This window comes from Triticum urartu, unplaced genomic scaffold (genome assembly GCF_003073215.2).
Source record: "Triticum urartu cultivar G1812 unplaced genomic scaffold, Tu2.1 TuUngrouped_contig_598, whole genome shotgun sequence".
NCBI classification, from domain to species: Eukaryota; Viridiplantae; Streptophyta; class Magnoliopsida; order Poales; family Poaceae; genus Triticum; species Triticum urartu.
The window spans coordinates 12-12762 of record NW_024116700.1 but is presented as its reverse complement, the minus strand read 5'-3'; the positions used below and the strand labels follow the sequence as shown (position 1 = coordinate 12762).

General features: G+C 42.5%; 1 long non-coding RNA gene and 1 pseudogene across 2 annotated transcripts; both read left to right on the top strand.

The window, feature by feature from the left end:
• Positions 1-10502, top strand: part of LOC125529965 — an 82357-nt pseudogene extending 71855 nt beyond the window's left edge.
• On the top strand, positions 805-3503 carry LOC125529966. Of its 2 annotated transcripts, none has more exons than XR_007292800.1 (5): positions 805-1208; positions 1279-1477; positions 1585-1643; positions 1726-1925; positions 1999-3503. It is a non-coding gene; the product is annotated as an uncharacterized LOC125529966 (long non-coding RNA). The 2 variants fall into 2 exon arrangements; XR_007292801.1 differs by having other exon boundaries at positions 1989-3503.
• Positions 10503-12751: the final 2249 nt, after the last annotated feature.

Genomic DNA, 12751 nt, shown 5'->3' with positions numbered 1-12751 from the left:
TAGACCTCTCATATATAGCGGGGGTAGACACACGATATAACCTATGCCAACATAATAGCACCGACACGCAAGGGAAGCCGGTGGCATGTGCCGATGTCCAGAGCAACCGGATGCGGTATTGTAGTGGTGTCATGGGAAGAAGCGCCTATAATCAAGCCCCGAGATGTAACCATATCAACAAACCTCGTTAACAAATCTCGACGGCGTTCATCAAACTATTTACTTAATCCTTTTTTCATTCTACTTGGATCAGAGGAATATGCGATGATGCAGCTTTTAAGCTATTTGTACACTGGAAAGTTGACAACAACTGAGCCTGCTCTTTTGCTCGACACCTGATGGCTGCCGACAAGTTTGAGATTTTTTCTTGCATGAGGCATTGCAGTCAGTTGCTTTCAAGCTTACCTATAACCACAGATTCTGCACTGCTCTACCTAGACCATCCATGCTCCATTTTAAAGGCCGATGAAGTTAGGCCTTTAACAGATACAGCCAAGGAATTCCTTACCAACAAATATAATGATTTGGCTAAGTGAGTCATCTCAACTGGATAGGTCCACATTTTATTTTATTTTATTTATTGAGAAAAATGCGGACATTGTTGTCAAGCCATCTCTACTTTTAATTGAGCAGTTGGTAGTCTCCGTCAGTCAATTTTCGTCCCATCAAAAACGGTTAATTTTCGTCCTAGATCCCACCTCCCGCAACCAGCGATTCTCCCCTTCCACCCTCAAAACCGACAAAAAAAAGTATACTATCACGAGACCCGTTGTGAAATACTATGATTCATCGACAGAAAATTGTCCTAAAAAAATCCACGACGGTTAACCTACGAAGAAAGACCTACGCCCCGACCGCCGCCCGCGGGTCGCCCGCTCCCTCGCGCCCCTGTTGCTCCCTCCTCGACCCCGATCTGGATCGAGGGGACGAGGAGCTCCTGCCTCCCCGACGGCCGGCCTCCTCCTCGCCCCGCTGCTGCGTCCGGCGCCGCCACGGCCTCTGGAGCCAGGGAAGCCATGGCCTGAGCTCGGCCTCGAGGTCCCCGCCGCTGTCTCCTGCAGCTTCTGCCCCGCCGCCTCACCGCCCAAGCTCGCCGTCGCACCAACCTCGGCGGCGCGCCGCCGCCGGCTCTGGTCGCCTCCACCTCCGCTCCAGTGCTTAAGGATGGAGGAGAACGGCCTGGAGTTCGTGCTCGATCTGGTGGTCAGGTAAGCTCTTTTTGTCCGCCACCCCTCTATTGATTTTTACAAACCTTTCCTTGAAATCCGGCGCCCGCAGGTTCCCACTTCGGCAAGAGTTCGCCGATGACCTTAAGCACTCCGATCCGGTGCCACTAAGGCTGCCACCCAGGGGGAGGCTGGCGCTCTTGGCACGGAGGATTCAATTGGTGAATCTGCGGAAGTTGGATTCGGTATTAGATATGGGGAAAGCCGACTAAATGCAGAAGATAGAGTGCAGTTGTTCACTAAGTTCTGTGGTACGAGATACTATATGTGGGTTTCTTTTTTTTTTTGCAGTTTTGGTTTGGAAAAAGGCATCATGGAGTGAGCTGATGTGCCATCACTTTTTTTTGAATTTTTTCAGGGAAAGCCTAAGGCTGAGAAAAGCCGACCATGCATGTACGAGTGTCCCGCGCTGATCAGGTTGCTACATGCAGCTAATAAATAGTTGGTTCATAACTAAGCACATAAAGAATCACAACCATTTGATGTTCGTTACACTCAGGGAGAAGGTTCATTGGCACATAGACTTCTGTGTTAACAGGGCGACAACGTCAAGGATGGCATCTGCGAGAACTCTTTTGTGTTAGATAAATTGATGATTATGTCTGGATCTCCGGGGGCAGACACTATCATACTGAAGCTCAGCCGGACCACGACTGTCAACAGGGTCACCGTATTCTTTGAGGAACACAAACAATCCAGGTATGCATTGCTAACTTTTCTGAACTTTTACATGCTTCAGGCTCACTCCTTGACAACACTTAGCTATCATAAGGATGAGGACGGAGCACAACTCTCTCAATTCCCAAAATGAGGTGGACAACGCTTAGCTTACATGTTCTTTGAGGACGGAGGAAGTTTCGCCTTAAACACAACTTTTATCTGCTCTGAAAGAGTTACATATTTTGAAGTTTTTGCAACTCAGCCTGAAAGAGTTGGGTAACCAAACTCAAAATGAGGTGGACAGTGCTCAGCGTGCAGTCACATTGAGTATTAGTTTCATGGGTTAATTTAGCACTGCGTATTATTAATTGTGTTTCTATTTTTGTTTCTCTCCAGCAAGCATGACAATAACAAGTTTATATCCATCAGTTTCTTAGTACCCTGTTGGTTTCAGTATTAAATGGCCACAACACTTTCCTATTTTGTTTGAGTTTTCATGTGCTACTCTATTAGGAATAACAACTAAAAACAATGAACGTTTGATTTGATTTCCTTCCCAACACAAGCAACAAATCTATAATACCTAAATAGTTCATCCCCACTATCTTATTTCTCTTAACATGCAAACTATCCACATCACTAATAACATGCAACCATCCATCTTACTACACCTCAGCAGTCTAGCCACATCATCAGCTATAGTGCTACATGAGCAACTTTTTCCCGTGCATGAAGTCAGATCGTGCCTTCCGTTGCCAGCGTGTAAATTGAGCCCTTTCTTTTCATCTTCAGGTGGTAAACTATGCAACCCATCGACTCCTCTCTCTCTCTCTCTCTTTAATAAAATAGAAAAAAACGATTGAACCCTCAACCGGTCGAGCCCTTATCTTTTCCCTTATATATTCGTGCGGCACACACGCGAGGGCAAGCAAACGCCTCCAGCCGCGAGTGAGTGTCATCAACGATCGCGCTGCCTGGCCGGGCGTTCCGGTGACGGGAGGGATTCAATTCCCGCATGTTATCTCTGATGCATATGTGCAGGTATATAGCCAAGGTGGATAATACACATGTGGCTTCTCCTGCACAACGTCGGTCCGGCTCTCCTCCATGGCACTCCGGGATTTTCTCGGGCGTGCCTCCCCTTACCGGTGCAGTGCCCTGGTCCTCCCCTTCCTTCTATGTTTCTATTCCGGCCAAGGTCGATCCGGCGTCGTTCCTCCACCAGTCCTCTACCCCGCCCTAGCCAGCTGAAGCCTCTCCGTGCGTCCATACCGACGTCGCCTACCTCCCCCGGTCATCTGTACCAGCCAAGGCGGCCACACAACCAATCCCAGCCAAGCAGGCAGCACAACTAGCAGAAACCATATCGGAAGTAGCGCTCCTCCTATAGACGTTTCTGCTACACACTCTAGCTAAGTTGTGGAATTTTTTCCTTTGCAATTTTGAGATACTGAAGTGTTGCACAATGAAGTGTCCTTCATGCGTAATCAAGATCTGATCGTGCATAAGAAGATTGGTTCATTAATGACAAGTTTCTTTCCGATTCTTATAGTCCCTATATTCCTCTTTGACATAGGATGTAGATCCATCATCTTTATTTTCTGTTTTTTATGGCTCTATGCAGCTCAATCTCTTGATGAGCCTCAGCCCTCACACCATCAGCAATCCGACAAACCTTACTTCTACTACCCCACGGAGGTAAGCACTGAGATTTCTTCTTGCCCCATTCCTCATTCTTCCGCAGAGATTAACACTATACTTTGTATGATGAGATGATCCTTTCAAGAATTTTACGGTTAATATAGTCACTTTGTGATTATCTCTATTCTGTAATCTAGATGTTCTAGCAATTACCATGGTTTGCTCCTTTATGCCTACAGGTATACAAAACATTCTAGGCATTCTTTTATATTTTACCCAAATCATTATGATCTCACACAACATTGATGGCCGACAACCTTCTCTGCTTTTGAATTGGTATGAATGATGAAAATTTTAATTTCCAAATACGTAGTGCATTTAACATCGCTTTGGTTATATCATCATCGAATATAGTCACAGGCCCGAGAGAAGACATAAGAAGTGGGCGGCTTAAATATGGATGGCATAAAAGTTAGCATATGTAGTGTGTGTTTCTGACAAATTTTCGTTCCTGTCAATTTTTCATTGAATTTGTAAGTACGTGCTAAAAATCGTATAGAAATGATTCAGCCTTCAATACCTTTTAAACTATGATAACTTATCCATGCATCCAAGTGAGATAGACAAACTGACTCCTAATGAAAAGGGAACTGAGACCTTACATGAGTGGCCCAGTTATATAAAGAAAAATGAAACATCAAGGTATACATTGCTGTCTGGGCATTCTCTTATAATATTCCCATATCAATATGATCTCACACCCCTTTGATTAGGATCGCACATATGACATATGACTGACAGGTTAAGATTTATTTTCTCGACTCCTGAATCGACCTAATGTTTATCATTGCAAAACTTCAGTCACTTTTAGGATGACACTTGACTTATCCACCAGAGTAATTCCATGGATTATATATTTCTATTCGGAGTCCATTGCCAGCCTGAAATTCCACCGACACTGCTACGTTCAGGGAATAACAGCATGAGAAAAACTAAGTGCAACCATACTATACAAAACTGTACAGATGGGAGATGCTCCCTCAATCCATCCTTACCGTTTATACTATGATAATCCAATTATACACTTTGGTTTTTCTGAAATGAGTCTGGCATATGCATGCATGGGTATAGACCCACCATGCATTCTATTATGATACTTATATGTAATGGATATTTTGAAACTATACAACATACTTACGTACAGTAAATTATATTATTTTCGATTCCAGTTTGTCATTTCATTACCAATGTTCATATTCCTACAAAAGGAAAAAAATAAGTCTCACTTAAATATTTTGCAACCAATTCCCGCGGCAACGCGCGGGGTATCATCTAGTATAATAAATGTCTCGCATCCTTGACTCCAGCAAAAAATTCATTGACTGACATAATGGATCTGTCTATTAATCAAGATTGTATTACTAAACCTACAGATTGATTATTTTTAGTTATGCAGCACACAGTATTCTCCCCAGTTCTGCTCGATTGGATTGTCAGTTCATGTACTCTGGTAAATCATTATGGAAACTTTGATTATAAGAAACTAATTTGTGTTCCTGTGGGTTTGTCTATGCTCCTTTGTCGTTGATGCGCCTATGTTACTGTAATTATTTAGTTCCTCCGCTTCTAGGATGATCTCGGGTTTAGTAGTGATATAAAAAATTGTACATTTCTGTGTTTCCTCTGCTATTGTGTTGTTTCATCACTTTCTGCTCCTTATGGGCTGCCACTCTTTGACACCCTTTTTGTGCTCAAACATTTTTCGATGTCCCTTGCAGGATCCAAATGAGCTTGGTTACGTACTAAATTATTGTTGAGGATCTCAGGTAATCGTTGCAGTTGAAGATTACGCCCCTGATCATCATTCTCATTTTCAAACTTGCCATTTATCAGAGGTGATTTCTCTTGCCCCTTTCATCGGTTAATTCCGTTTGTTTGGTGGACTGATTCACCACTTGAGTGGATCACTGAGGACTTCTACAATGGGCTGTGTTCTTCTTACATATGTAGGATTTGGATGGGGTGCATTCATGCATTATATTGGAGCAAGGACCTGCCGAGGAGGGGGATACCATGGGGAGGCGAACCTGGTAAAATAGGGGTGGAAAGTATACTATAGGTATGTTAGCCGTGGCAAGGAATTGGTGGATTGTTTTCCATTCAGTTGTGTTCAACACTGAAAAATGGTATATCATTTTTTGTCCTTTCCAAATTAAAATATCAATCCGTTATTTTTTTGTCATTCACAAATTAAATTATCAGTGTAGAAGTCTATTTGAGCATTCATTTCCTATCCTTTTATAAACTAGAAGGCCACGCTAGGTTTCTTAGTGTAGTATTTGGAATGTTTGACCCTGAACTGGTCCTCTGTTCCAACTAACGAAAAAATGACCCTTTGTTGTGATTTTATTTTTTGTATGTAAAATGATATTTGTAAAATTTTGTATTCGGTCTGCCATTTGCCAGTGAATTAGGGCTGCATTTTAGATTAGAACCATGAAGTAACTATGATGTGCACCGCTTGAAACCAAAGTGAGTCTAATGAAAGACGGGCATTTGATCATGTTCTATTTAATTATCGTTTCGTTCGTTTCGTCGTTCCATCCCTCCCTGAACTAACCTTACCCACAACTCTTACCTTTTCATTTCATTTTATCAAGGAAAGACTGTGGGGTTTGTGTATCCTTATCCAGGACATTGTGAAGGCTTCTGATGCAGTTTACAAGAAGCAATTGGTGAGCTAATTCAGAGGTTAGGCAACGCTTGTCATGATTTTTTATTTCTGAAGCCACATTAGCAAGCATCATAAATATAACTAAATGTTTGCTGGCTTCCATAATTGCCTACATCAATGTAATCTTCCACACTGAAAACACTCATTTGAGATTTGCAAGAAGCCTGGATACTACTTACTGTTGATGCATTAACATTGCATCCTTCAGAATTAGCAAGCAGGGCATAATGTTAGGTGTCTGTTTGCGGAATTACTGAAAATAATTGGTCTATTTAATCCATGAGAAATAGGAAGATTCTTGTAAACTGCAGTGTGCTACTTGCTATACTGGCTAAGCTACATGAGTTACTCTTTAGCGACATTTCATATCGGCAGTGTGCTACTTGCTATACTGGCTAAGCTTAATTTTCTTCTTCCTGTGAACATGTAGATAAGTGAAATGATAATAAGAAGGTTAAATAATGTTGTTCAATCTTTCCGTCAAGCAACCCGTGGGCGCCACCGTTCCTTCCTGAAGGGCATCGGGTATTCCCCTTCCCCATGCCCGTCCGCGTACCGGGGGAAACCCTAGGACTTGTCCGGGCAGTAGCGTCATTGTTGTCGTGTTCCTTCTTAAAGGTATTGCTTGGCATGCGGAGGTTCAAGGTGCTAGGAGCGAGGTGGTAAATCTCCGGTGGGCGCAACGGTTGCGGGTCATCATCATTTTCGTCGATCCGACGTTGTCGACATTATTTTCTCTCTTCTTTCTCTTTTTTTTCTTTTGGACGTGCTTGTGCTGTTTGCCCCAGCATTGGACTCTTGGTTGTATTGGGTTGTTGCTATATCTATATAGCGGGGCGAAAGCCTATTTCGTAAGATTCTTTCATGAATTCAAGACTTGGCAAACCACTCCCATTACAAGGTTCCATAACACATGCTGGATTTGTATGTCAAGATATCTGAAGGGCAAAAACTTAGTACATTTATTCTGTTTTTTTAATAAATCTCCCTCTTGGAATGAGCTACAACTACTAACGAGTTATTATTCTCATATCTGTAAGAACACATTTCTATATATGGCTTCTATTACGGCGACTTGATTGAGTACCAGCGAATTACCTTCAAAATGATTAAAGGAATGCGAAGATGGGCCCTCTTGAGTTTTGACCACGCCTAATAATACTTATGAATTATGGCTACTCTCCATGCAGTTTGGTACGGTTATTTCACCAACTAGCCCACTACTATGTGCTGGAAGTTATATTGTTACTTAATAGAGGCTACCCATTCTAAACTTATTCTCTTTGACTGTGTTGTCAGATTAGTACATCCAATGGAACCTGACATTAATAATAAATTCCCTACAATGACAGTGTGCTTTATATGAAAAGGGTTGAATATAATTACCAAAGTTTGATGGACGTTACGTGGCATGCCAGTCATGCATATGGAGCACAAATGCAAATGTTCGTATTGTATTGACGATGCTCCCTTTTGAAATTAACATGCTTTGCCAATTATTTTGGACATGATGTATTAGCTTATTATTTGTCAGCCTATAGGTTTTATGTGAGTGAAAACTAAATATCACAGTTCTCAGACTGTTCTTGCCAACCCCTCCATATCAACTAGGTATGCAATGCATTATACTCCCTCCGTTCCTAAATATTTGTCTTTTTAGAGATTTCAACAAGTGACTACATACGGAGCAAAATAAGTGAATCTACACTCTAAAATATGTGTATATACATCCGTATGTGGTAGTCCATTTGAAATCTCTAAAAAGATAAATATTTAGGAACTGAGGGAGTATAAGATTATTTTTGTTGTTTTTCCTTGTCTGTATTTTTAATTATGGTTATTACTTTCTGGAATAATCAACAGTTTAATCTATACTATTAAAGGGGAGCATGTAGGTCGTTTTGTTTCTGGGAGGGTGAGGCGCAGCCTCGCGAATGAGTGGAGAAGACTGTGCTCTGGGCCTCCTCCAAGCCCGCCGGCGACTTGTCGATTTATTGCTCTTCCCTTACAAGGTATGATATTCTTCTTCCCTTCGTATGTGTCCTCTTGCAAACATGCAGTTCTTGATTTGGTTGACGAAAGTAGTTTAGGATTTGACTAATTCTCTTCGAAAATGGATTATATTAGTTTGATTAGGTAAATATCTTCCCTGACAAGATCAGATCAATTTCCCCACCCTGTGATATTTGTTTGATTTCTTGAATTTAGCCAAGCGCCTTTGCCATGTGCCCCTAATTCCCCATCATTCTTTTTGTCACAGCTTGTCAGAAGTTGAAATTCCTTTCGGCATAGATCCCAGCACCTTGGTAATACTTGAATTTGTCCTTGCATCTTCAGTAAATCAAGCACTGGATTCACTAAATCTAGTCAAGAGTTAAAATACTTTGTTTTTATATTTTTCAGTGAGATTTCTTAGCTGCTCGATCGCCTGATTTTATGTACTTTTTTTCAATAATATGAAACAATCTTTTTTATAACTTATTATAACCGTGATTGGGAGTATCCTGCCCCTGCGTATGTACTCTTAGTGATCCTGTAGGGTTGGGATGTTATGTTTCCTATGTCTTTTGCTGCAGTATTTCCTAATGGTAACATGTATGGTTCCAAATGCCTAATTTCATATGTAATAGTTTTCCACACAATTGTGTAACGCAATCAAGTTTCTGGTTGCAGCATCTTGGAACATTAATTTTAAGGAACAAAATCCTCCATGTTTTGTCTTTAACTAATGGATAATAACAATGGAAATGCTCCGTTAGACGACCCATCATTTGATAGATAGCACCTGCATAAAAAGGCGTCCAGGTGTTATCTAGAATCCTAGATAGAAACTGCATAAAAAGGCGTTCAGGTGTTATCTATCGTTTGTAATGGAGTGCATGATAAAGTTGTTCTATATTTTTAAACAACTTCCTTTTATTTTGTGTATCAGCTGAGTTAGTCTACGTCGTTGAATTGCATTTTTTATCTAAATATACATTGCAAGTAAAGTAAAGTTCAATTTTCTGCACATGAAATCTGACATGTATTATGTTATATATGCACCAAGTAATTTTTTTAAAGCCCGTGGCAACGCACGGGCGTTATACTAGTAATATCTAAGTACTCAAGTCATGGCTGTCTCATTTCAGGTTCAAAGATGAAATGACGAACATCCCTATTGCTGGTATCGAAGCCATCTTCGCAAGTAATGACCTACATGTGGAAGGTGAAAGTTGCATATGTGAATTCTCGCTTACTTCCATTTTTGTGCTTAAGTCATACTTTGCGACACTGCAGGAGGTCCTAACATGCATCGATAATGACATAAACCATGAGCAACTAACAAAGCGTGTCTTCGAGGTACTTCTATACAAAGCTTACCCAGGATGCCAGCAAAGTCCTCTTGCAGCCGATGCGGCAAACCGTTGGCAATTTGCCGATCGGGCTTACGAGTTAAAACTTCTAAAAGTGGTTGCATTTGATCGACCTTCCCCACAGGTTATAGTTTACTTGGATCTAAAGCGTGAGGAGTGCTCCAGACTCTTCCCGTCAGGATGGATATTCTCGCACTCATACTTTCTTGCAGGGCAGGAATTTCGTGTTGTGGCAGGTCGTGTGCTGGATGAGGAAAGTAACTTTTATAGTTTTGGCCTCTACGTTGAGCTCCACTGGATGCCGGGGTGCTCAAAGTGCGTCACATTGGACTGTGAGTTGGCTGCAAGGAGAAATCCTTCAGGGAAATTTGTTAGCCAGGTTAATAAGAAACTCGCCTTTCATGGTGATGCGTCACTTGGATGGGGCAATATCTTTGAGATGCCATGGTCAAGGTTCATTGCTAATAACAACCTCTTCATTGATGGTGTGCTGCATCTGAGAGCTGATTTGACGGTGGTCGTTCAACTGTTGCCAATGACAACCTCTTCATCAACGATTCAATGGCGCGCTGCATCTGAGAGCTGATTTCAGGGTGGTGCTGGGGCAGCCAAAACTACAAACTTAATGATTGTTTGGATATCGGTTCAATGGGATTTCAGTTGTTGGCTGGGCATGTCGGCAGCATGGAGTTCTTTTTAGTCGATCATATGCTTGTGCGGTCTCATTTTAGTTATTTTGGTGTCTGTTCTGGAAAACTTGGCTTGCCTGAATGATGTGAGGAGGCTCTTACTCGCAATGAGAAAGTCGGATACTCTTGTGATGCATTGGCACATTTTATCTGAACATATTTATTTCTTTGCAAAGGGTGAAAGTTCATCATTTTAGTTCTGGATTCACCATAACCATCTTCCCTACATGTGTATGTGTTATTTTTTGCTTTTGTAAAGTGGATTCGCCATCGGCGGCTCGGTTTCGACGATGAAGCCAGCAACTTGCTTCCTAGGATTATTGTGCACCGATGTTTCTGTATGTGTCGATGAATAAATATGTGTTTGATTCAAACTCAAATGGTGATAGACTAACGATTGTTTGGATAAGTCGTGGACTGATAAGTCTGGCTTGCTAACTGCACTTTCCATTGGCTGCTATATATTCGACAGACCGACGCGGATCAGTGAATCCTGAGCTAGCAGATGTACATCCTCCTGGCGGGCGGCGGCGAGGCTGAACCTCTGTCCTCCAGGAACGGCCGGGCCGAAGAGAGGCATGATCGATGTCGGAGGACACGCCCGAGCATGTCCCGCGCGCTCCCAAGGTAGCGCTCTCCCCACTGGAATTTGGAATTTGTTAACATTTTTAGACGTTAAAAGCAAAAAAATGAAAGACAAAAGGGGAAAATAGGGGTGCCCCACGGCCCCACACATGGGTTGGCCCAAAGCGTGTGCTCGGGAGGAGGAGGGGCCACGTTGGCTCATTGATCGGCCACGTACTGCGGGGAAGAGAAGGTCTCGTATGTGGTGTCATGTTAGAGCATCTCCAACATTACCCATAAAGGCCAACATGGGTTACTCTTCATTTTCTCAGCCCAAAAAATGTCCCTAGCTCCAAGGCTAGCCCCCGGTTATCACCCTGATTTTTTATGCCTTACGGGATCTTTGATCTGTTTTATGCCTTACGGGATCTTTGATCTGCCAATCGATGGTTTATCTTTTTCTCTTTCATGTTCTCTCTTTTCCTTTCTCCATCCCGCCCTTCGAGCTATTGTTGCCCACTGATTGTCATAGTTGGTCAATGCACTCCTAGTGCCATGTACGTGGAGTGCTACAGGCGCTTTGCCGCCAGAGGGCTGTCAGTTGGTAACGCGGTCATGTTGTCGGTGGAGGATGTTGGGTGCCTTTGCGGATGGTCGATGTGGGTTGGAGCACACGGGCTCGTGATGGAGGATGTTAGCGACAACTGGAGATGCAGGGCATGGACACCTGATGTTCATCCTCATCGCAGTCCGCATTGGCTACTCAGGTGGACGCTAGGGAAGATGGAGGGCACGCGATGAAGGCGGCTAGCGACGTTGGAGATGACTGCAGAGGCGCTATGTGGAGGTGGCCGAGGGAGGTGTGTGTGCAAGATAATAGAAAGAGGGCAGGAAGGTCGGCGGGTGGGGCTGTTGCGCATCAAACACTTCTGCCACATCACAACCTATGGATAGGGTTTGGGAATGAGGGGGAGAGTCCTTGCTCCTAGGGGCTTTGAGAAAAATTTCTGGGCCTAGCTAAAAATGGAGGCTTGGACGAGGCCTTTTTTGCGAGAAGGCAATGGCCCCACTTGGGTTTAGTTTTTTTTCCTCTAGCTTCAAAAATTACTTAGGGGTGCGTTAAACATTTTTCGAATCCAAAAGTTATCGCAAAGTACTTCCAAAGATAAAGTCTCTGGGATTGAGTGATAACTAACTAAAAAGTAATTAATTTTAGTGACATGCGTTAAATCAAACTTAAAATTTGAATACTCCCTCTGTTCCTAAATATAAGTCTTTGTGGAGATTAATTTCATTATGGACCACATACGGATGCATGTAGATGCATTTTAGAGTGTAAATTCACTCATTTTGCTTCTTATGTAGTCTATAGTGGAATCTTTACAAACACTTATATTCCGGAACAGAGGGAGGAGCATAAAGAGTACAATAATTGAACGTAGAGGAAATCCATTTAAAAGTTTGTGTATATATTTGTCCAAACAATTTAAGTTCAATTCGCAATCAGATGGCTGGCTATGTTTTTGTGTTTAACAAAGACTGAAGTCCCAAAAAACAGACTGAAGTCCCATTCTGCAAAATTGAAAAGGTTGGCGGCTCCAAGATTTTTTTTCTCGATTCCGATTTTTTTGGGTATGGACCGGGAAAACCGGTTTCCGGAAAATCTCAGAATTTTTAGACTTTTTTCGTCTAAAATTTTCAAACGAGAATTCTAAAATTGTATAACTCAATATAAAGTGTCTGCCCGTGTTATAACACAGCGATGCGCCTATTCCAGTGGCCAGCCCATCTGTTTTACGAGGGAAGCTCGCGGGTTCGAATCACGCTTAAGTTGGCAAAACTGGGGTTCGACCCTGTGACCCCGGAGCTAGGCAAGGGACT